General features: G+C 46.5%; 1 pseudogene; it reads left to right on the top strand.

Annotated features, from left to right (window-relative positions):
- Window positions 1–230: 230 nt before the first annotated feature.
- Window positions 231–378, top strand: LOC142855225 (U1 spliceosomal RNA; annotated as a pseudogene).
- The last annotated feature ends 23,189 nt before the right edge of the window (window positions 379–23,567 follow it).

Genomic DNA, 23,567 nt, shown 5'->3' with positions numbered 1-23,567 from the left:
ACACACGGCACGTGAGTGTAGAGAGGGCACACGGCACATGAGTGTAGAGAAGACACACGGCACGTGAGTGTAGAGAGGGCACACAGCACATGAGTGTAGACAGGGCACACGGCACGTGAGTGTAGACAGGACACACGGCACATGTGTGTAGAGAGGACACACGGTACGTAAGTGTAGACAGGGCACACGGCACATGAGTGTCTGGAGTAAACTTACCAATCCAACTTCACATACTTACTTGCCAGGGGACCCCATGATCACGAAGTGTGAGCTTATCCATTGCACTCTGGATTTCGTGACCCCTGCGATTTCCCCAAATGTGAGAAACTTGCCTGCCTAGTTTGTGGTAGTGGGGCTCTACATTCATGTTCTTTCCTTCTTAAAAACATATTTTTTTAATTTAAAATATAAATAAATAAAATTTATCCCGTAGTTGCCAGCCTACTCTGGGTCCTGGACGTCCCTGGGTTTTGAAGGCTACGAGCATCATCCATGCAGCTAGAACAAGAAGGACCTGGGACAGACAAGTGACTTGTGCTTCAGGGACTGACGTCAGGGAGGCTGGGAGCTGGAAATCAGCCCCTTGTCAAGGTCTCCTTGTGTCACAACCACCCACATTCCTAATCTGTGTTTCTGGACCTTTCCAAAGATCCTAGAGACAGTGCCTGAGGAAGTCAGCCATCCTGCAGGCAGAACGCAGGCTAGATGAGGAAACTACACAGAGAGAGGCCCAGAGAATGCAGGGAGAGCCAAGAAAGGAATTTCCAAGTGGCAGCCCGGAGGTGGGCAGCCGTTGGAACCTCATACCAGGGCCAAGGGGCTCTAATCTAGATGTGACCTATAAATTTAGTCCTATGTCCCTGGTAGTCAACAGGTCCCTTCTTGGGAAGACAGTTTTTCATTTTCCTCAGTAGACCATCATCTGATGCTTTGCAAAATTTGAAAAACAATGAAAATGACTCTAATTATAGGAGTGACCTTTTCAACACACTTCCACTGAGGAACAGATGGTGGGAATCCAAAGGAAAACGTCAGAGTGGAGTCAGGTTCGGACCAGTGGAGGCCCATCTCCTCAAGGGGAGCCCCCAGTTCCTCCCCTTGGGTGACCCAGGCAAAGGAAGTTTCCATCAAGACAGGCCTGACTCAACCTCTCCCGAGCAAACCAGACACCAGCCACCAAACTGCTAGCACAGAGTTTCCATAATGAGCCACTTCCAGGAAAGCCCGTAAAGCCTTTACTGTAAATTCAATAAACTGGATTTTGAACATGGGGGGTGCTGGGAGAGCCCAGGGCAGAGCCACCACCTCTATCCTCCCTTCTCTTGTCACACACAGGAGACAAAAAGGCAGTCTACCCTTCTCCCGCTGCCAAGATCTCCCTGTTCCCCAAGTCATCTCAACACACGCCCCCGCTCCCCGGCCCAGGCCACCAGACCAAGTCTAGCCAGGCACTAGACGGTCCTACCATTGCTCTGCCACCACTAGTGGGGAAAGCCAAGCCTCACACCCTTCCAGCCCACCAGTGCTCAGGGATGTAGTAGGAGCGGTGGGCTACATTCCTGCCTGGATTCCACACGGCTAGCTTAGCCCCAGAAATAATAGCACACAAATTGTATTCTTTTAAACACTGCTTGGCCCATTAGCTCTAGCCTCTTACTGGCTAATTCTCACATCTTGATTAACCCATATCTAATAATCTGTGTAGCACCACGAGTTGGTGGCTTACTGGAAAGGATCTTAACCTGCATCCATCTTGGAGAGGAGAGGCATGGCATCTGCCTGACTCAGCCTTCTTTCTCCCAGAATTCTGTTCTGTCTACTCCACCCACCTAAGGGCTGGCCTATCAAGGCCAAGCAGTTTCTTTATTAATTAACCAATGAAAGCAACAGATAGACAGATGACACTCCCACATCACGGGGATACGGTTCCTACACTGGTGTTTCAAAGAACATTAGCCACCTGATTCAGAAAAAAAAGAAATGTACCTCCAAACCATTCAGTCCACATCAAGAGCTTTAGCCCAAGGAAGAATGGCCACAGCGTTCCCTCTGTCCTGGTCAAAAACTTCCCTTCGCTCAGTCGTCCCACATTTACCATGGTCCACACTCCAAATCCCTTGCTCTTGGCCCTGACTTTGAGACCCTGATTTTTACATACACACACACACGCACACACATGCACACGCACACACACGTACACACACATGCACACACACATACACACACATGCACACACATACACACACATGCACATACACACACATACACACACATACACACACATGCACACACACATACACACACATGCACACACACATACACACACATGCACACATACATACACACACGCACTCACACACACGCACTCACACACACATGCACACACACACAAATACACACACATGTATGCATACACACACATGCACACACACATACACACACATACACACACATGCACACACACACATGCACACACACAAATACACACACATGCACACACATGCACACACAAATACACACGTGTACACATGCGCACACATGCACACACACACATATACACACATGCACACACGTGCACTCACACGCACACACATGCACACACAAATACACACACATGCACACACACGCACACACACATGCACACACGCACATGCATGCACACACACACATGCACACACGCATGCACACGTGCCTCCCATCTGTCGTCACAGGGCTGGGCCTGCAGGAATCACAAAGTGTCTGATGTAAGCACCTCAGCAAGAACCGTGTGTGGGGACATCGGGAAGAGCAGGCCTTGGGTGTCCAGAATCAGCTTTTGTCTGACTCCACCCAGTCAAGGTGAGTATCTCTGGAAAAGTTAAGGCAGATTGTGTGCTGGGGAATGAGGCAGGTGGCCTGTGTGGAAAGGAACGGTTTGACCAGCACAGCTAGGAAATGGGCTTTGATCGCAGAATGAGAGCCCTCCAAAGTTTTGAAGCAGAAAGCACTGAGACGTCAGAGCTCATCCACCTCAGCACCTAGCATTGTGAGGTGAAAAAGCTCCTGCCTGAAGAGGTGAAGAGACGCTCACAGGCACTTGTTCACTCCGTGGTACTGCCATAAGCCTGTCAAGGGCCAGCTCTGCCAAGGTTAGGGGATCCCATGAGATCATATATTAAAACTGTGTATCACGCTGACCAAGGGAGGGGAGAGGAGAGGGAGAGATGGAGGGTGGGAGAAGGAGGGAGGGAAGGGAGGGGAGAGCTGGGAGGCCCGGGTGAGCACCTGGGATATCCATCCAGGTGTCTTGACTTGCTCAGTGCTGCACCACAGGCTTGGAAAGGAGCCTCCTTCAGGAGGCTGAGACTCCCAGCAGGCTCCACAAGCCTGACCCTTATAGGAACTGGCAAAAAAAAAAAAAAAAAAGGAAAAAAAACGCAACAGAAAACAAAACAAAACAAAAAACCCTTTTGCTCCTTGTGGGGTAGAGTTTCACATTCCTTCCCTGCCTCTGCCGGAGGACCACAGTGTCCTCAGCAGCAATGCGAGCCTGTCTAGAAGACATCCCATCCCACTTAGACGGTGGACGTTCTCCAGATATTTTTTAAAAACTGCTTTTTTTTTGGGGGGGGGTTCCTCCAGCCCCAGCCTGAGGACAAACCAGGCAGTATTCGCAGTTGGAGAACACAGGGCCCGCATGTGTGGAGTACAGCGTACATCTTCCGGCAGGCCTGAAGGGCACCCATCTGCCTGTACTTTTCCATGAAGAGGAGGGAGGGGTCGGCACGAGACTGGCTTGCCCAGGGAGTCTGCCTGGTGGCCTGGCATTCTGGGGGTTTTTTCCAGCCAGATCTGGGCAAGTTACTGGAACCTGACTGAGCTGTGGCCAAGGTCCCTGATAGGTGTAGGAGCATGGGCAGCTCCTGGATGCCCTGCTCCCCAAGTCAGCTTCCTCTCCTTGAGGGAGCTGTGTGGTATCGTGCCCATCATGTGCAGATCGTAAATACACTGAGTGCTGGGTCCTGTCAGCCTCTTCTGTCATCCTAATGTGCCCTAATGTCATCCTCTGTGATTGGGTTCAGCCCAGACACAGAGCCTCACTGAGAAAGTAAACTTCTGCCCCAAACAGAACAGGATGTTAGCTAGCATAGAGGCGACATGGGCTTCATGAAGAAGCAGCTAAACATATGGTAAGGAATTCGACATCCTCACACTGGGTGACTCTATCACCTTCTAGTTCCTGAACCTCAGCAAGCCACAGGATGGTGTGTCGGATCCATCCATATGATGAAAGTAGATATAAAGCCAGCAGTTTATCCTGGTTATGAACAGCCAGAATCACAAGGCCTCATCCCACCCTGACTTGTGAAGGCACAAGGGAAGATGAAGATTCAAGAGGTACCCAGAGCATCACCCAAAGGACCAGTCCCCACTCTGTGAACTGCATGGGACAGCTGCCCTTTGACAGCCATATATGCAGAGGAAAAAGAGGTCCTAGCACAGTCTGCTCCGGGAGAACTCAGAAACTGGGAGCTCTGAGGAAGCCACTGGGGCTCAGGAGCAGTCTCTGAGGAACAAGCTAGACCTGTACCCTGGATGGGCCCCAAGTTCCTGTTGGACAAAGCAGCCAAAGCAATCAGCCACTTTCCACCCTCCTTCCCACCAGCGCCTGCCTCTTCCTGCAAAACCTTGGAATAAAACCATCACATGATACAATGTTTCCTTAAGTGCTGGTTGACTGGACAGTGTGTGCAGTATAATCATTCCAAGTGTGCTATTAAATATAAGTATTGGTTAATGACTGCGAGGCCGTATTTCCAGGTTCTCAGCGATGCTTTGGAGAGTCAGACTAGAGAAGACTAAAATAAAAAGATCCTCCTGGGTGCTTTTCTCTGCTGTCCAAAAGAGCAGATATAAGTTTCATATTCGCAAAACACGATCATTGTTAATCTCACCTTTGGCCTTTTAACACGCACATGGGACCATACCCTTTTCTGATTACATATCTTCAGTTAATTCCTCGTGACACAAAGGATAAAACTGCAAGGCCTTTCAAGGCATGGAGAAGTTCCAGATCCCCCTCCCCCGCCAGCTGCATCTCATCTTCCTAGACATCACCCCCCAGATCCTACCTCAAAGCCACCCTCTGGATGTAGAACACGGTTCCAAACACTTGCAGCTGTGTGACCTTAAGCAAGTTTCTTAACTTCTCTGTGCCTTGGTTGCCAGGGGTAGAAGGAGAAAGACCTCATAACAGGAAACAGTTGTGAGGCCCGTGTCTGGCACACTGTCTTCACCACCATGGCTTTCCCGCCGCTTCGTCCGCAGAGCACAGGCGTCACTTCACTCTTACCTGGGAGATTTCTTACCCATCGGGCTGCAGTTCATTTAATTTTGTTAGTTTTTTTCTTCTTATAGATACATAAATGTCTATTTATTCCCAGTGTATCCATCTTCCTATCACTATCCAGTGAGCCAGCTCTGAGTTCAAGGCCTATTGTGTTGTCCTGGGGAGCCCGCTTTGAGAGCAGCTGCCAGCCACAGAGCGCCGTGTCTGCTCAACCGTATGAGTCTGTCTCACACATCTGAAGGCAGGAAATCCACGATCGAGATACTGATCTGCTAAGCGAAGGCCAGGTTTCTTCTCAGTGGCACACAGAAACCTCGCTGCCCCTGCCCCTCCACATGACAGAGGGAGCGCTGGTGCCTTCCTCTGTTTATATGAAAGAGACTCCACCCCCTAGCCCCATCTAAACCTAGTTACCTCTCAAAGGCCACACCACCAAATACTTCCTATCTCAGTGGGGGCTAGGGTTTCCGCATGTGACGATGAGAGACAGAGGTGTGAAGGCTGGAGAATTTATTATGGATGACTCATAAGCTCTATCCTTAAGTCAGTTTATGTAGCTGTGTCTTTTTAAGAACTTCTCCATTTCATCTGTGCTATCTACTCTGCTGGTACACCAGTATAATCTGATAATCTTTATACTCTTTCCCATTGCTGTGGAGTCTGTAGTGATGTCTCCTCTTTCGTTCCAGGCTTTAGAAACATGACTCTTCCTTTCCACAGCTAAAAGAATTTTTTTATAAAATCCAGTTTTTAGTTTCATTCTTTTTTCCATTGTTCCTTTTCCATTTGCTGTTTCCCCCACCACACTCTGCCCCTCCCTATTCTGCCCTGCCCCATCCCATCTACTGATAGTCTTTCCTTCCTCCTGGTCCCTTTGGCTAGACGGCTCTTTTCCTTCTTTCTCTAGGCAGGTGAAGTTTTGGATTTGAGATTTATTGCCCTTAAAACTCTGTGTTTACAGGTATAATGTCACTCAGCTGTTGCTTTCACCATATCCTATGAGGCTGGCTACGTTGTGATTTTTGTCCTCGTTCATTTCATAGTATTCCTAATGCCTCTGTGGTCTCGTCTCTGACTTAGAAGTCATTGGTGAATATGTTGTTTAATTTCTTATTATTTCCGAGTTTCTCATATTTGCTCCTAGTATTGACTTGTAATTTAACTCCATTGTAGTCAGAAAACAGATTTTTTTTGTGTTTTAATACTCTTAAGCCTATTAAAACTTATTTCCAGCCTAAGCACTCCTTCTGGAGAATCTCCGTGTGCACTTGGGAGGGTGTAGCTCAGCTGTTGTGCAGAGTGTCCTGTGGAAGCCCATCAGGGAGTTTGTTTATAACCATCTGCAGATAGTCCTTTCCCTGTTTGTCTGTCTACTTGTTCTACCTATTACTGAAAGAGTGGTACTGGGAGCTGGGTTAATGGTCCAGTGGGTAAGAATGCTTTCTGTTCAAGCATGAGGACCTGAGTTCTGATACCAGCAGCCATGTAAAAAACAGGCCAGGTGGCACACGCGTCACCCTGCCTCAGTCTCCCTACCAGGCAGAGACAAAAGGTCACTGGGGCTCGCTGCTGCCCAGATCCACATTCACTGAGAGATCCTGTCTCAGGGGTACACAGAGAGTGCTCAGACAGGACACCTGGTGTTGTGCTCTGGCCTCTGCACGCATGGGCACAGGCACAGCTGCACGCACACACGTGCATATACAACAACAACATTCACACAAGAAACTATGATGTTGACGTTTCCAACTATTGTTGTTGAATTACTGAATTCTTCACTTAATTTTGTTAGTTTTTTCTTCTTATAGATACATATATGTTTATTTCTTCCCAGGGTACCCTTCTTCCCATCACTATAAAATGTCTTTTTCTCTAGTAACACTTTTTACCTGGATGCCTGTTTCATCTGATGTTGACACAGCTTGATTTCAGCTTTTATTGCTTACTAAACAGTGAATTCTTTGCTGTCCTTCCTCTTAGAACTTAAGATGTCGTTGAATCTAATATTTGTCTTTTATAAGCAGTAGATATTTGGATTGCTTCTAGGCTATTTTCTGGTTCCTGCTTTGATTAGTATTTTAATCCATTCCCACCTCATTCAGTTACGAATATGGTAAACCTGACACGTACCCATGTCGATATCCATTGTCTGTCTTCTATGTATCATTCCTCTCTTCCTCTGTTACTGTCATCTTTAGTGCCAAGTAGACATTTCCTTTTTTAATTACAAGAAAAAATTCCCTGCACTCAGGGTTGTGCTTGATACAGACAATTTCTTCCAATCATCTTCATACACTGTAAAGCTCTCAGCAGTTTGGTAGCCATTGCTTCAAGCCGAGCTTGCCTTGCAAGTCTGTAATTCTAGCACTGAGGTGCTGAAGCAGGAGGATCAGGGGTTCACACTCAGCTCCATAGTGAGTCCAGGGCCAGCCTGGGCTACAGGAGACCCTGTCTCAAAAAAACAAAAATAAAATGACTATTGTTTTATAAATTTTCTTTCAAAAGCAGATGGGGGGAAAAGTCACAAACAGAAACCCACACAGGCTGCCGTTCCCTTCGCCTGTTAGCTGCTCTTCACAATGAAGGGTTTCTTCTCCACATGGAGTTGGAACATTGCCAGGCACCCTTCCTTCAACCCAATGAACTCCTCGTTAGTTTTTCTTGCAGAACAATTTTTACACTAAGTCATTTTTCATTAATTTTTGTTTATCTTGGTGTTTGAAGTTCTCGATAGTTTTTTAAACAATGCTGCACTTCATATAAAGTTCTCTCTCGACAGCCTAATTCTCTCAGCAGTTTGCCAATCCCGCCCCCCCCCCCCCCCCCCGTCTTCCGCTGTCAATGATTCCTGATGACGTCAGCCCTTCATCTTAGGGAGGAACTCCCTCGTGTGCTGAGCAGGGTTTTGTTGCTACTTTCAACATTCTCCCTTTATCTTTGACTTTTAAGCGTTGTGATTATGATACATGTAAATCCTTTTAGATCGTCCTAATTGGAGTACATTTTCCTAATTCTTAATTCTCCTGCCAGTGTCTTTAGGAGTACATTGGTATGCCTAATAAAGACAGACAAATCATTGAGGTTCTTCTTATTTATTTATTTATTACTTATTTATGTTTCTGAGGCTGGGTAATTGTAACTCACCTGTCTGCCTGACTGTCTGGCTATCTGTTTTGACACAGGATGTAGTCTTGGCTGTCCTGGAACTCACTATGTTAAACCAGGCTGGCCTAGAGATCAGTGTGCCTCTGCCCCCTTAACGTTGGGTTAAGTGGATGCTCCTGAATCCTGGTCCAGCTCACCTCTCTTTGAGTCAGCTGATTTTTCTGTCTGCTCAAACCTATTTCTGAGTCCAAGCCAGGGTCCACAGCAGTTACTGAACTTTGCAGTTCCAGACTGTCTGTTTGTATTTCTTTATAACTTTTGCCTTCTGTTTGATGCTCTCTTTGGTGAGACATTGTTGCCACATTTAACCTTAATATCGGGCCAGAGTTTTCTGTTCTTCACTGAAGGCACTCATAAAAAACAATTTAAAGTATTTGTCTAACAAATCCAACATATATGCTTCCCCGATTGGGAAAGTTTAATCTGATTTTTTTTTCTGTGAATACAACAAGATAGCATGTTTGTGTGCCTTCTAACTTTTGGTTGAAAACTGAGTATGTGTTTTAAGTGCCCCTTCTCACAGCCACACTGCCCACTGCTGTGCTGCCCACTGCCAGGGATGTCTGTTTAGTACCATAAGGAGCTCTGCTTGCTTCCTGAGGCAATTCTGTGAACTCTGTAATCTTTGTCACAGGCAGTCACTGAACTGACAACGTGACCACTCCATGGTATGGTTGAGGGGAAGGGTTTTGCTGTAGATGTGAGAGAAAGAACAGGCAGGGGCCTCTGGAAGAGTCCAGACCAGAGAGAGAAAGCAGTAGATTGAACGTGGCCAGCAGACTGGACCTGACCATGAGCAGAGTAGGGGGTGGGGTGGGGACATAGAGAAGGAGAGCACCAGAGACAGGGAAGGGGGTAAGAGGAAGGCAAAGAGAGGTGAAGAAAAAGATGAGCATATCCAGAATAGCAGGGCTGTAAGAGGAATGGGCAACTGTGGGAGAGAAGCCCGTGAGCTGAGGGAGTTTAGGGTAGGGAGGAAGTGAGAAGAGCTAGAGGCTAGCTCGGATTTTGAAATATTTAACAGGTAGTTGTGATGCCGAGGGAGCCTGGAGCCAGCATGCACTGTGGTGTGCCCATAGCACCAGATAGTCATTTGTTCCCTCTGCCCTCTGGAATTTGGAAAAATGGAGCTACTTTTGGACCTGACAGTTTCTACCTAGCTAGCTTAGAAGTTAGCTAATTATTAGGCAGGCATTTTTATTTAAATATTGTATTTGTATTAATAGCTTGCAAATTTCATACAATGAGTTTTGGTCATATCTACCCCCTCCCTCTTCTCCCTAATTCCTCCCAGATCTTCCCTCCACTTCCCACACCCTCCCAACTTCAAATATCCCTGTTTTGGTTTCATTTATTTATTTTTATGTGTATAGGTGTTTGCCTGCATGTATGTCTGGGTACCATGTAGGTACCTGGTGCCAAAGAGGCCAGAGAGGTCACTGCACCCCCTTCTACTGAACATACAGACAGTTGTGAACTGCCATGTTGGCACTGAGAATTGATCCTGGGTCCTCTGAGAGAGCAACCAGTGCTCTTAACCACTAAGCTATCTCTCTAACCCCTTTCTTGTTTTGTTTTTCAAGATAACCGAGAGTGTACTGTTCATATACTCATGGGTGTGGGGCCATCCACTGGTGCTAGGCTGGTCTCCAAGGTGTCACATCCTTAAAGAAAACTGTCTTTCCATGATGTCAGAAGACTACTTGTTCATTTCCCAGCTGCCCAGACTCCCATAATAATCACACAGAAACCATATTATTTAAATTACTGCTTGGCCCATTAGCTCTAGCTTCTTTTTGGGTAACATTTATATCTCAATTTAACCATTTCTAGTAATCTATGTATTGCCACATGGATGTGCTTACTGGGTAAAGTTCCCAGCATCTGTCTCTGGGGAGTCTACATGGCTTCTCCTCACTCTACCCTCTTTCTCCCAGCATTCAGTTTAGTTTGTCCCGCCTACTTAAGTTCTGCCCTATCAACAGGCCAAGGAAGTTTTCTTTATTAACCAATGATATTCACAACATACAGAGGGGAATCCCATATTACTTCCCCTTTTCTGTTTAAATAAAAAAGGAAGGTTTTAACTTTAACATAGTAAAATTACATGTAACAAAGCAGGTATCCAGTTACAACATTTATATCTACTTTATCTTTTATCATAACTAAGGGAAACTATTACTATCAATTCTTCAACTCCATCAAAAACTGAAGAAGGATATAATATTACCAAAGTAAACAGAAAGTGCATTGTAAGCAACTTCCAAAACTCTAGAAATGACAGAGACATCTTGCTGTGTGGACAGTCACCCAAAGTAGCCATCAACTTAGACAAAAAATTCTTTAGATTGCCTTGTAGTCACAGACCTTCTATTGCTGGCCATGCATGCACTCGTGAGCTCCAGGGCGTGTCTCCTTCAGTATGCTGGCAGTTCACAGCTCTGTCTTCACGTTTATTCCTTGAGACACCACCTCAGCAGCAGATGAAGGTGGCGAGAGGCCATTACCTTCCTGGGGCTTTCCAGAGCATATGCACGGCCTTCTGGATCCACAAGAACAGGTAATAGCACGTCAAAGGCCCCTATGGACATCTCATTCTGAGATCTTTGGCCAGCTTCTTACCCAGGAGAATCACTTTCTCATGCGGCTTGATGTGAAATGATTACAGTGCCCTGTCTTGGGAATAAGACCTAGGAATGGGTTCCTCCAAACTGAGTGAAACAAAGATAAGTCAGAGAATAGAGAGCTTTGTCGTGGAGTCAGATAGTGACAGTGCTCTGGGGATAGGGTTTTAGAGGAACTGCATGCTCCCTCCTGCGGTGGTTGGACTGGAGAGCTGGCTTTCACAAGCATCAGACTTCCAAGGATATTCACTGGCTTCAAGGCGTGGTGGTTTGTTTTAATTATCAACTTGACCCAAACTAGAATTGACCAGGAAAAGGGTCGCAGCAAGGGATTGTCTACATTGGGTTGGCCTGTGGACATTGTCTTGATTAGTTGATGTGGAAAGACCTAAGCCCACTGCGAGCAGCACCATCCCCTAGGCAAGGTGCCCTGAGCTATGTAAGAGTGGAGAAATTGTGTGAGCATAAATAACCAAGCAGGAAAGTGTGTACAAATTCATGTCCCACTACTCTTGACTAGATGGGATGTGACTGACTGTTTTATGTTCCTGGTGCCTTGGCTTCTGCACTATTGTGAGTTATAACCCAGAATTACAAGCTAAAAGAAGAACCTCTCCACTATCCTGGGTTTAATTGGGGAAATTTATCACAGCAGCGGAAAAGGAACTGAAACATAAGGCTGCCCTAGAGTTGGACAAGGGGCATGGGAGCGGGACAGATAAACACAGCATAGAATTTGTTGTCTTGCCAAGTTTTGGCCATTTTTCTCCAGGAAACATTTCTCAAACTGGTCAAGCCTTTGGTTAATTTATAGAGTTCCGAAAACAACAATTTTGTCCATTTTTGCCAGGGTTCTGTATTATTTGAGAGAAAGAAATGAGTTTTCAAGGGTCCTCTTCCTCCAACATTCCTTAGTGAATTCTCCCTTGTAAGAGTGTGAAGGTGTGTTCTCTGTAGGGGTGTGAAGGTGTGTTCTCTTCAGGGGTATGAAAGTGTGTTTCCTGTAGGGGTGTGAATGTGTTTCGCCTGTAGGGGTGTGAAGGTGTGTCATCTGTAGGGGTGTGAAGATGTTTCTCCTGTAGGGGTGTGAAAGTGTGTCCTCTGTGCCTTGCAGATTCTCTCTAAAAATAGAGCTTCTGGCCTGGCGGTGGTAGCGCACACCTTTAATCCCAGCACTAAGGAGGCAGAGGCAGGTGGATCTCTGTAAGTTCAAGGTCAGCCTGGTCAACAATAGTTAATTACAGGACAGGTTCCAAAGCTACCAAGAAACCCTGTGTCAAAAAATCCAAAAATAAAAGAAAGAAAGAAAGAAAGAAAGAAAGAAAGAGAGAGAGAGAGAGCTTCTTAACTGGTTTTGTGACAGGCCACTTTAATCCCAGCACAGAGAGGCAGATACAGATGGATCTCTGTGAGTCCCAGACTACCTAGGGCTACACAGTGAGACCCGATGGGGGAGGGGGGAAGCTCTTAAAATATAAAGATCATTAAAACCTTCCTTCAAAGATCATTGTTAAGTTGGCTCTCAGTTAATGGATTATAAATTAGTAAATAAAAAGCCCACAAAGTTTTTAAAGAATTTCACTGTCTTGGGTTAGAGGTGAGAGACGATACAAAGTTAAGACAACTTAGGAACCAAACTTTACCACGCAAACAGTAGGGTGGGACAGCCACTCAGCTGAAAACGAGAGATTTTGTTTGTTAAAAGTGTGGTGTCAGAGAACATAAACAGCTTCTGAGAAAACTGAACCCAGCCCTTGCAATACCCTAGAGCCTGGACAAACTTCAGAATGACCATGGTTCAGTGACTCTTGTGTGTGTTATTGCACTCCCTGTGAACTGAAGGTTCTAGGGCTTGTGTCTTCTCCTGGGGAATTTGCACAATACATTCTCCCATTCTTAAACGTCTTTCTCCAGTGCCGCCTTCCTGATAAGACATGCTCCACTTGAACTATCACCCTCTTCATCCCCTTCTCCAGCTTCCTTCCCATTCGTTCCCTTCTCCATCTTCCTTCCCGGCATGCCTTTAATCTAGCCAACAATCCCATTGCTGACCTGTGGTCTGTCTCTCAGAAGAACATAAGCCAGCAGAAGAAATGGTGATTTTGTCTTTCTCGGCCCCTGTTATGCAGTGCAAAGTCGGGCTTAATCTGTTTTCATGCAATAGTAAGTGGCTTCTAGATCTTTCCAGTTCCTATCATGACAGGCCGTGACTGTTGCCGAGTGAACAAACACATCAATACCTCGTTCTCTAGCTGCTTTGCTTGACAGTGGTGATGAGGCTGATACGTCTTCACATTTTCTCATCGTCAGTGGTCCTCCTCTCTGAAGCCTTTCCCCGTCAACTCTTGGACATGAGTTACAGGAGCTCTATGTGTGTAACATGAACTGACCTTTCGCAAGCCCGAATTCTTTCTCTCGGCATGTCACTCATCTTTAAGATCTCTAATAAACAGAGTCCTTTACTTTAATATGATTAGTATGTCTGTAAATTCTTTCTGTGTCTTGAAGGTATTCTCCAGCTGGGGCATTGATGCTGGGGGAGGGGGACGGTGTCCTGTCTGTAAGCAAATGAACATATTTTAGACTTACTTAGTTGACCACAAAAGGATCAGCATATTAAATTCAAGGTATTTTAAATGACCTTGGGGCCCCCTCCTGGAGAGACAAGCCCACCCACTCCCAGACCCAGGGCCCCCTCACTGTCATGGAGCCCTTTCCCCCTCCTGGCCTCTAGCCACTGGATGAGAGATTCAATCATCAATCACTTCTAAAGCTGTCATCTGGGCTAGTGATGGGGAGGAAAGCCCAAGGGAAGGGGCTGCTACTGAGAAATACCAACCGGCAGGAAGCCCCTCCACCATCAGGGGAATGCCAGCAAGTCGCAGCAGAGGACTTGGGGGGTTGAAATCTTAGCAGAGCGGGTGACAATAATGGGGGAGGGGAAAGGCTGAAACAGAAAAGGTGGCATTTTGAAGAAAGGAACACCCTCAGATGAGTCCCCTGAGAGCAGGGGACTAAGGTGACTTGTGCCTCTGAGAAAAGAACATTTTTGCCACCTGAGCCTCTGCATAGGCTCCCAAGAAAGAGGGGAGTTGGGGAAAGGGGAAAGAGACAAAAGGCCTGTGAGGGGCTGGGAGCTGGCTGAAATCACAATCTCTCTCTCTCCAATCACAGGCTTCCTGAGTCCACCTCAGCTTCATGACCCAAGGTAACATTTTTTTTTTCTATGTGGAAGAAAAGAGGAGGAATTTCAAATCATGGGAGGCAGAAGGTTCCTCTGTCCGTCATGCTCAGATCAGCCAGGCTCTCTGCGCATGACCCACTGTGATTTCTGAGCCCTGAGAGTCTCCCCCACCCCCACCCTGAAGGGAATGTTCGATTGACTCTCCTTTGAAGTGTTCACACTTTGCCTCCAGTGAATGTTTGACTTTGAAACTTCCCCTCATCTTTGGTGAGAACAGAAGCTACTGTGAGAGGCAGCTCTCATTAGCCTCCTTCTGAATCACGTGTCCACCTCTGCCAGGAAGGGAGCCCGAAGCTGAGCACTGGACAGAGAGTCAACGGGCCTCACTCTGGTCCTGGCTCTTCCTTTAACTGACTTCACTGACCAGGCTGAATCCTTTACTTTTTAGCATGACCAGAAGCTGCCCCTGTTCTGAGATGAAGCACAAGTCATCAATGGGACTAGCCACCAGTCCAGAAACAGGTCTAGCCTCATCCCCTAACACAGTACAGACACAGTAAGAGTGGAGGATCACAAGGGAATACAAATCAGAAAAGAAGCCAAACTCTCACTATTTGTTGTTTACATAAGCAACCCCAAAAATTCCACCAAGGAACTTCTTCAACTTATGAACACCTTCAGTAATGTAGCAGGATACAAGATTAACTCGAAAAAATTAGTAGCCCTCCTGTACACAGCTGATAAATGGGCTGAGAAAGAAATCAGAGAATCTACACCCTTCACAATCGCCACAAATAGCACAAAACATCTTGGAGTAGCTCTGACCAAACAAGTGGAAGACTTGTATGACAAGAACTTTAAATCTTTGAAGAAAGAAATTGAAGAAGACACCAAAAAATGGAAAGATCTCCCATGCTCTTGGGTAGATAGAATAAACATAGTAAAAATGGCAATCTTAGCAAAAGTAATCTACAGATTTAATGCAATGCCCATCAAAATCCCAGCAAAATTCTTCACAGACCTCAAAAGAACAGTACTCAACCTCAAATGGAAAAGCAAAAAACCCAGGATAGCCAAAAAAATATATAGCTCAATAATAACTATAAATAATAATAACAATAAATAATAATAACTATAAAAATTAAAGAGAAAAAAGAGGGGGAGGAATCACAAACCATATCATAATGCAGATGGGGATTAGGCCAGGCGGTAGTGATTCATACCTGTAATCACAGCACTCAGGAGATAGAGGCAGGCAGATCTCTGTGAGTTTGAAGCTAGCCTGGTCTATGGAGTGAGTTCCAGGACAGCCAGAGCTACACAGAGAAATGCTGTCTTGAAAAGACAAAAAAAAAAAAAAAGGCTTGCTTAGAATTCATGGATGTTCAGGGTTTGGTGGCTGCTTAGGACCACAGATCATCTGAGAAAGCCCAAGACTACGGGTGCCCTTGGCAGGCAGAGTTTGAGGTCTTGTGGGAATGACCCAGGGACAGGACATCCAGATGTTTGTACTGCAGTCAAGCAGAGGCAATGCACCCTGGGAGACAGAGTTCTGAGCAGTACCCATGGGAGTAAGAAAGGCTGTGATTCACACAAATGAGGAGGAGCCCGAGGGGCAGTATGTGCTTGCAACGTGCAAAGAGTAGCGGGCGGTGATATTTGTTCTCAGTAAAGAAACCTAGGGCAGCCTATAGCGCTGGGACTTTAAGAACCGGGGAATCTGAAAGGTAGAAGGACAGGAAGCCCAGGAGAGGGGCTCTGAGCTGAAGCTGTAGACCCCTCCTTAGAGCCCTGTAAAGCTAGGCACCCGAGACTCAGAACCACTCCAAGACAGTTCAACAATGTTAACAAGAAGACAGTTTAGCCCCTACAACCCTGAGGCCTGAATGCAGAGCGCAGCAGTCTGGAGGTCGATGAAGCCCTTTCCCCTTCCTCCCCGCTGACCGTGGGTCTCCTGTCCCTGGTACCCAGCTGTAAAGAACCTGAGAGTGTCGGGGGACCTAAGGTGGATCCAGCTCCCATCATGATCAAAAGTACCCATGCAAGTTGAAGGAGACGCAGGAATTTGGGTGGGGCCTAACAACAATGCCCCGTAACCTCCCGTGTTCTCAGAAGCCAGCGTAGTGTGCTAAGCCACATTTGCGCACTTCATAAACAGACTCCCTCAACGCACAAACATCAGTGTAAAGTGAGCCATTCTGGCTCTGGGGATCTTGCGGGGACCCAGTCATGCGGACAGTCAATGAGCAGTCAATGGTAGGTAGAGGAGCTCTGAGAAACACACTCTCAGAATGTGGTTCTAGTTCTTGAAAGACGAGACTGGCTAAGTCCTTGCAAAGCTGCTCTCCGACAGCAGGAGGCGCCAATACCTGATAAACCGTGCCAGTGCAGAGGAAGCTGCCAAAGAAATAGCCAGGAAATGATACCTTGGAAAGAACTGGAAAACAAACCGGCTGGCGATGCAGGCAGCTCAGGCCCAGGTTTAGTGGATGTTGCAGCTCAGACTGCTGACCCCTGAGTTAAGCAAATGTCACCCGGGGAAATCCAGGCTGGCCTTAGGGTGACGCTGGTTGCCAGTCCTCTCCTACTCCAGACAGCCACACCTGACAACCACAATCTGTTTCCTCCTTCTTTCACTGGTAGCTGAGCTCACTCAGGTCAGGGCCACCCCAAGCTCAGAAGAGGCAAAACCCTCAGGAAGGAAGTGAAGCGACTTCTTCCAGCTCAGCCTGGAATATCAGCTTACTGATTTTCAAATCCCTCACATTTAAATCCCAGGCAGCCCTTTCGGCTATTACTGCAGTAGATGGAAGTCTTCTACCTGGAACTGAAAGTCCAGGCTCTATCTCTGTGCGGCCACTTCCTCCTTTGTGAAAGGGATATAAATATAAATGCGTTCGATGACAAATAAGAAGCCTGGAGCACGAGCGGCAGGCCTCGGGAAGGACGCGCAAGGGAGAGAGGCCGGGGAACCCCACGAGAGCACTGGCATTGAAACTCACGTCCTGGATTCAGTCTTGTAAGCTGTGTGGCCTTGAACGTGTTGCTTAGCCATTCCTAGCCTCAGCTTCCGCTTCGTCAAATGAGGAGTGGGAGGATGAAATGGGATGACATCATATCTGAGTTTGGCTTTCAGCAGCTCCTTCGTGATGACAAGTGCCATACCATATCCCCTTGCCATATTAAATAATCGATTACGACACTCCAGTAATTGAGAGTGCCCCCGACGGCCAGGCATTGCAACGAATCTCAAAAGTCATAAAATGTTGATAAAGATAGTTTAGATTTTATGCTCACTTAGCAACTTTCTTATTGCTTTGGTAATCATATCTCTTTGCATTTTTGCCAGAACTGGGTAATAGTCAGCGGGACACATTTCACTACCCTTTCAAATATGAAGAAACTAAGATTCCAGGACTGTAAACAAATTAACGGAAGTCCACCCACCTAGCTATCTACTCAGGAAAAAAAAAACAGAAAACAAATGATTCTTCATAACTCCAGTTCCTACCTTCAAGGACATGATAATGCTATCATGAGATGGGTCTCCATAGGAGATTACAACCAACTCAGAAAGGATGGAATCGAAAGGGGGCAGAAAGCATGTTAGTTGGAACTATGATTGCATGTCTGATCAAGCCGTCTACTTCACTGCCCGCTACGGACAAAAGCCCTCAGGAGAACAGAGGCAGCAGAGAACTCTTCATGAGAGAAGAGGCCAGGTGAGACATAAATTTTCAAATGCATTTATTCCAGAAAACATTTTGTGCATGCCAGATGCTATGTCAGAATACAGTCCCAGAGAAAACACATGGATGCAGCTCTGAGGAGCTTATCAGCCAGCAAGGTGGACAAGCAAGGATCACATAATCACACAGAGGTATACACAGTCATCCTTCGGTATCCATGGGGCACTGGCTGCAGGATCCCTGCAGTCACCGAGTCTGCGGGTACTCAAGTCTCACCTGTAGTAGGGCATGGTGTTTCTATAACAGTACACCTCCTCCCATCTTGAGATTGGTTGCTTTACCTAATACACTGTGAGTGCTGTAGAGATTGGGGGGGGGGGGGGGGAGGCTGGGAATAACGGCAGAGAAAGAAAGTACGTCTGTGTTCAATCCTGTCACAGGCTGTTGTTCAAATGCTTTTGGTCCATCGCTGATTGGATGCCTGGGTGTGAAAACAGCGTACACAGGAGGCTGACTACAATCACAAGCTGAGATTCGTGCTACGATAGAGACGTGTCAGGTGTGTACCAGGAGGGCTTCTAACCCATGAAACCTGGCCCGCAGCTGGGAAGAAATGCTTGAGGTCCACTCAATGAACCCTGCAGGCACAAGGGAGCACGAGCAAAAACCCAGCAGTAAACGCTCAATGCTCAAGGAAGGTGAAGAGGGCAAGAAGTCTTGGGAGATGACACAGGAAAGGGGTAATGGGAGGCTGCTAGTGACCTGACCAGTCTGGACCTTGTGGGCTATGGTTGGATTTGGGGTTTTTGTCAAAATTCATTTGGAGTGGTGGTGGCACAAACCTTTAATCCCAACACTTGAGAGGCAGAGGCAAGAGGATCTCTGAGTTCGAGGCCAGCCTGGTCTGCAAGAGCTAGTTCCAGGACAGCCTCCAAAGCTACAGAGAAACACTGTTTTGAAAAACCAAAAAAAAAAAAAAAAAAAGAAACTTACTCATCAGGAGTTTGAGGTATGGCTCTGTGGTAGAACGCTTACTTGTCTAGCATGCATATCACTCCAATTTCTCTCCTCAGCACCACAAGGTAAAGAGTGCCCATCAAGTGTCTTCCACAGGTTCTAAAGAAACATCTATAGGGTCATCAGGTTCAAGCTAGAGGTTCCGGGGGTCTTACTGAGCAAGTGATCTATTTCTGGCCACAATTTGTCAAGGGGACAGGCCGTCTGGAAGGTTGAGAGAGAAGTAGAGAAAGAAGCTTCCAGAGGGCACCTTAAATGAGGCCACACATCATAGAAGCTCTCCCCCAGGCTTTGTTCTCTGACTCATCTATAGCTTTCGAAGAGAGAGCAATCACATGAAATATCTGAGCCGCCAAACATGGGAAAAAATGACAGGAGAAAGTGGCAAAGAATCCTACCAAGTCATCAAAGTTACTGCTAGGCTCATCCACCGAGGATGAAGGCTGGCCTGCAAGTGCTCCCTTCTTTAGAGAGAAGCTGTCTCTGCTGGCTGTGGATGAGATTGTGTGGAACAACACGCCAAGAAAACTCAATTGTGGGGTCTACAAATGTGCCCAGAGGAAGGTGGTGCCCCAGTTGAGCCAGAACCACGTCCCTTCAGAAGATCTTACCCGTTAGGATGGCACGGCAATTTCCTTCCTGAATTGGCAAGCTTTGCCCAAAATGTGCTAATTCAACATGTAGTTCTCACAAGACAAACATTTTAATGTGGATTGCAATATCTTAAGAAACCCACAATGTCTCAAAGACAGTAGACATTGCGAAAGCTCTGAAGATAAAGGCGGTGCAAGAGGTGGGCATTACTGTGAAACAGGGCACCTCCATTGCGTCCTGGGAGACACATTCCCTGAAGTCCAGTTCCCGTGTCTTTGCGCAGGTCGGAGACTCCACCTTAACAGTTCCTGGAAAACATCCTTCTGTTCTCATGGAGACTTCCTTGGCTGCATTTAAATGAAAGCTTTTTGGTGCAGTAAGAACATTTGATTCTAAAGATAGATGAAGCTGTGATAGGTAATGTGTCAAATGTTCAAAACATCCCTGCCAAAATCTAGAGATGCCTGCTTTTCAGCACGCCTGTCATTTCCAAACATGCCACGCCCATGTGAAGCGAGCTGATGAATTTACAACGAGAACCTAGCGAATGTGGGACGTGGAGATGGCTCTGGGGGCCAGAGGGCCTGCCATGCAAGCATGAGGACTCGAGTTCGAGGCTCCGGAATCCACGTGAAAAGCCAGGCACGCTCACACATGCCTGTAACACCAGCGCCGTCAGCCAGGGTGGGCAGAGATAGGAAGATCACTCGGTTTGCTGGCTGCCAGCCTAGCTCCAAAGTCAGTGAGAAACCCTGTCTCGGGGTGATAAAAGTCGGGGTGATAAAATGAAGTGTGTTGAGCAGGACTCCAGACATGGTCTCCATGTGAGGGTGCATGAACCTGTACCTCTCTCTCTCTCTCTCTCTCTCTCTCTCTCTCTCTCTCTCTCTCTCTCACACACACACACACACACACACACACACATCTAAAGGGAGAAGAGCTGAGTGTATGTTAAGAACAAGTGAAGGAAAGGCTGAACTGACTCCTTAAAATGAACCTCCCGCCCTCCCTCCCTGCTGATGGCTTCTGTCATATCTGTGTGCCATCTCTATGGCTGGTTCCTGACTACTGATGGACCAGTTATCTTAATTTTTTACTTTGCCTCATCAAAAGCAATATTATCGTTATTGTCCAAATATTCCCCATGTATGTTGTCGTGAAGAGCTAACTAATAAACTGTGACCTGACCTCCACAAACTGACAGACCTTCTTGTCTGCACTCGTGTCTTCAGGGTGAGGTTCCAGGACCCCCGGGTATAGAAATAACAGATGGTGGACTGGGAAGATGACTCAGTGGTTCAGAGGACCAAGGCTCCATTCCCAGCACCCCCATGGCAGCTCACAATCATCTGTAACTCAAGTTCCAGGGGATTCAAACCCTCTTCTAATCTCTGAGGGCACCAGGCATGCATGCAGTGCGCTAACATACATGTAGATAAAATAGTCATTAACATGGAATAAAAATAACTCTTAAAAACATCTGCAGGTAGCTAATAAAATGGTATTTGCATATAATCATATGCTTTAAATCATCTCAGATTACATATAATACCCAATGCAATGTCAGTGCTGTGTAAGTAGTTGTTATAGCATTTAGGGAATGACCAGAAAGAAACCTTTACTTATTAAATACAGATGTAACTTTATTCCCAATTGATTGAATTTACAGATCGGAAGGCTGAATATTCCCATCTGTGGCCAGTGAAGTGGGACCGTGGTCAGTGGCTCAGGCCCTCCCACAGTCCATCCCCACAGGTGGATGGAGGCAGCCTTACCCCCAAACACGTGGCTGCCACATCATAAACCAAAGGAAAGGGTTCATGTAGACGTAGCCAGTATTCAATGCTGCAGGTGAGTTTCCATGCTCTGTTTGGCCCGTTACCTCCTGCAATATTCTCTGTGCCTTATACTAACCCCAAGATGAAGCTCTTCTTCTGAATCCGCAGAGAAAACGCCACTGCCTGGAGGTGTGGGGGCCGGCCTGCGACACTGTGTGTCTCAGCATGCGTTTGGTAACTCGTGTCAGACATTTGGTTTCTTGAGTTTCTGGGCTAGCCTTGTGCATCCTGTTTCTTACGTTTCTGGGTTAGCCTTGAGACTGGAATTTTCTCACAAGCCACATTTGAGTCTTGAGCCCTAGGCTGCCACCTTGCAATTAGGGTTTTGTTGTCTATCTCTCTGTTCTCTGATATTGGGAAAACAGCAGACTGCTGTCTGTTTGGATTCCCCCTTTCGTCAAATGTTTCTTAAGGCTTTTACTCTCTTTAAAATGGAGTTCCTTGCCTTTAATTTCTGTGCAAGAATTCTTCAAATATTCTGGAGATAGTTTTCCCTTCCTATCCAGTGCAGACTCCGGGATCCCATAACCTCCTGCAAAAGCCCTGCTCCACAAATACCGGAGTGCCTATGGGAAATGGCTTATTTGCATACAATCTGCACACATCTTCCCACATCCTTGAAATCATCTCAAGATTATTTATACCACCAAACACAGATAGAAGCTACACAGATGTTGCCATGTCGTGGTCTCGAAGGCCGGCACGAGACATCTATATCTGTGCAGTACAGACACCATTTTTATAAAAAAAAATATGTTTGATCTACATTTGGTTACAGCACCAGATGCAGACCCCATAAACATTACTTTCTGCTTTTTATTTTTGTCCGGTTGGGGGCTTTTCGGGGTTATCATCACTATTAGTTGAGTAATTATAGACACCCCTGTGATTAGAAGCTTCACTTTCTTAGTGTCTTACGTGCATAAAGGCTCACCACCTTAGCACAGCTCTTAGGGCGTGTGGATAGCTTGCAGTGAGCTTACAGAAGCCATTTTCTTATCTAATCACTTCTCAGGCTTTCGGCCAAGATAAATTAAGAAGTTATCCAGACATCTTCCTGTATGGCGTTCAGTAAGTCAGTTCTCGCCACCCAACAGCTCCACCCAAAAATCAGTGACTAAAAACAAAACCTCTTCTCACTCATGAGCTCCGGCCAACATCTGCAGGTTAGTTCACCTAAGCCTGGCTAGCTTCTGGGGGCGGAGGTGTCTGTGTTTGGCTGGGGGAGTCATCGGGAAGCTGTGCTTCCAGTGTGTCTCAAGCCTCCAGACTTTCAATCTAGAGCTTATACCGTGGGGTCTCCCAGTGCTCAGGCCACTGGACCTAAAGGAGATCTATGTATCATGCTCTCCAGCCTAGGCACGTAGGCCAAGATCTTGAATCTCTCATAACCACGTGATCCGGTTCTCTACAGTGGATTTCCTGCATAAAGACACAATGCCTTGCACACACAGGCATTTTTAGACACTGATAATCTTAGTCTTGGCCTTTGAGGCTAAAATTGAAACTTATACACAAGAAGAAAATCATACTAAAATTATTCTGTATTCTTAGTCCATATTGCTTTTTGATTTATTTAATGAAGAGAAGATGCGTGGAAATCAAAGGACCACTCGTGGGAGTCATTACTCCCTTCCCACCATGTGGGTCCTGGGGATCAAACTGGGGTCATCAGGTTTGGCAGCAAGGGCCTTTGCTCACAGAGCCATCTCGCTGGCCCATATTCTGACATTTTTAAAGGTGTTTTTTTAATCCGTATGATTCCAATGGGAATCACCTACAAGGCAGAATAAATATTTAGATTTAGTACTCAGACCTGAGTGCGTTCTGTTCCTCCCCTCTCTGCCCTTGCAAAAGTGAAAGTAAAGTAGGCTGGTTGTTCCCTCACGGTCTGTCTGTCTGTCTGTCCCAGCCCTCCAGATCATTCTGCTTCTGTGTCTCTTTCTCCTGAGTCTTTGCCCCACCTCTTGGCCCACCTGTCCCCACACACATATAAACAATCCTTTCTCTCAGCAGAAAATACCAGAAGCTTTTAAAAAAATGGCAAAAGGAAGCCTGAATGCCGCTGGAAAAAGATTGCAAAGAAGAGCCCAGCAACCGGTGACCATGGTGACGCCGTGTAATCAG

This window comes from Microtus pennsylvanicus, chromosome 7 (genome assembly GCF_037038515.1).
Source record: "Microtus pennsylvanicus isolate mMicPen1 chromosome 7, mMicPen1.hap1, whole genome shotgun sequence".
NCBI classification, from domain to species: Eukaryota; Metazoa; Chordata; class Mammalia; order Rodentia; family Cricetidae; genus Microtus; species Microtus pennsylvanicus.
Note: the sequence above shows the minus strand (reverse complement) of the source record. Positions and strands in the feature narration are given on the sequence as shown.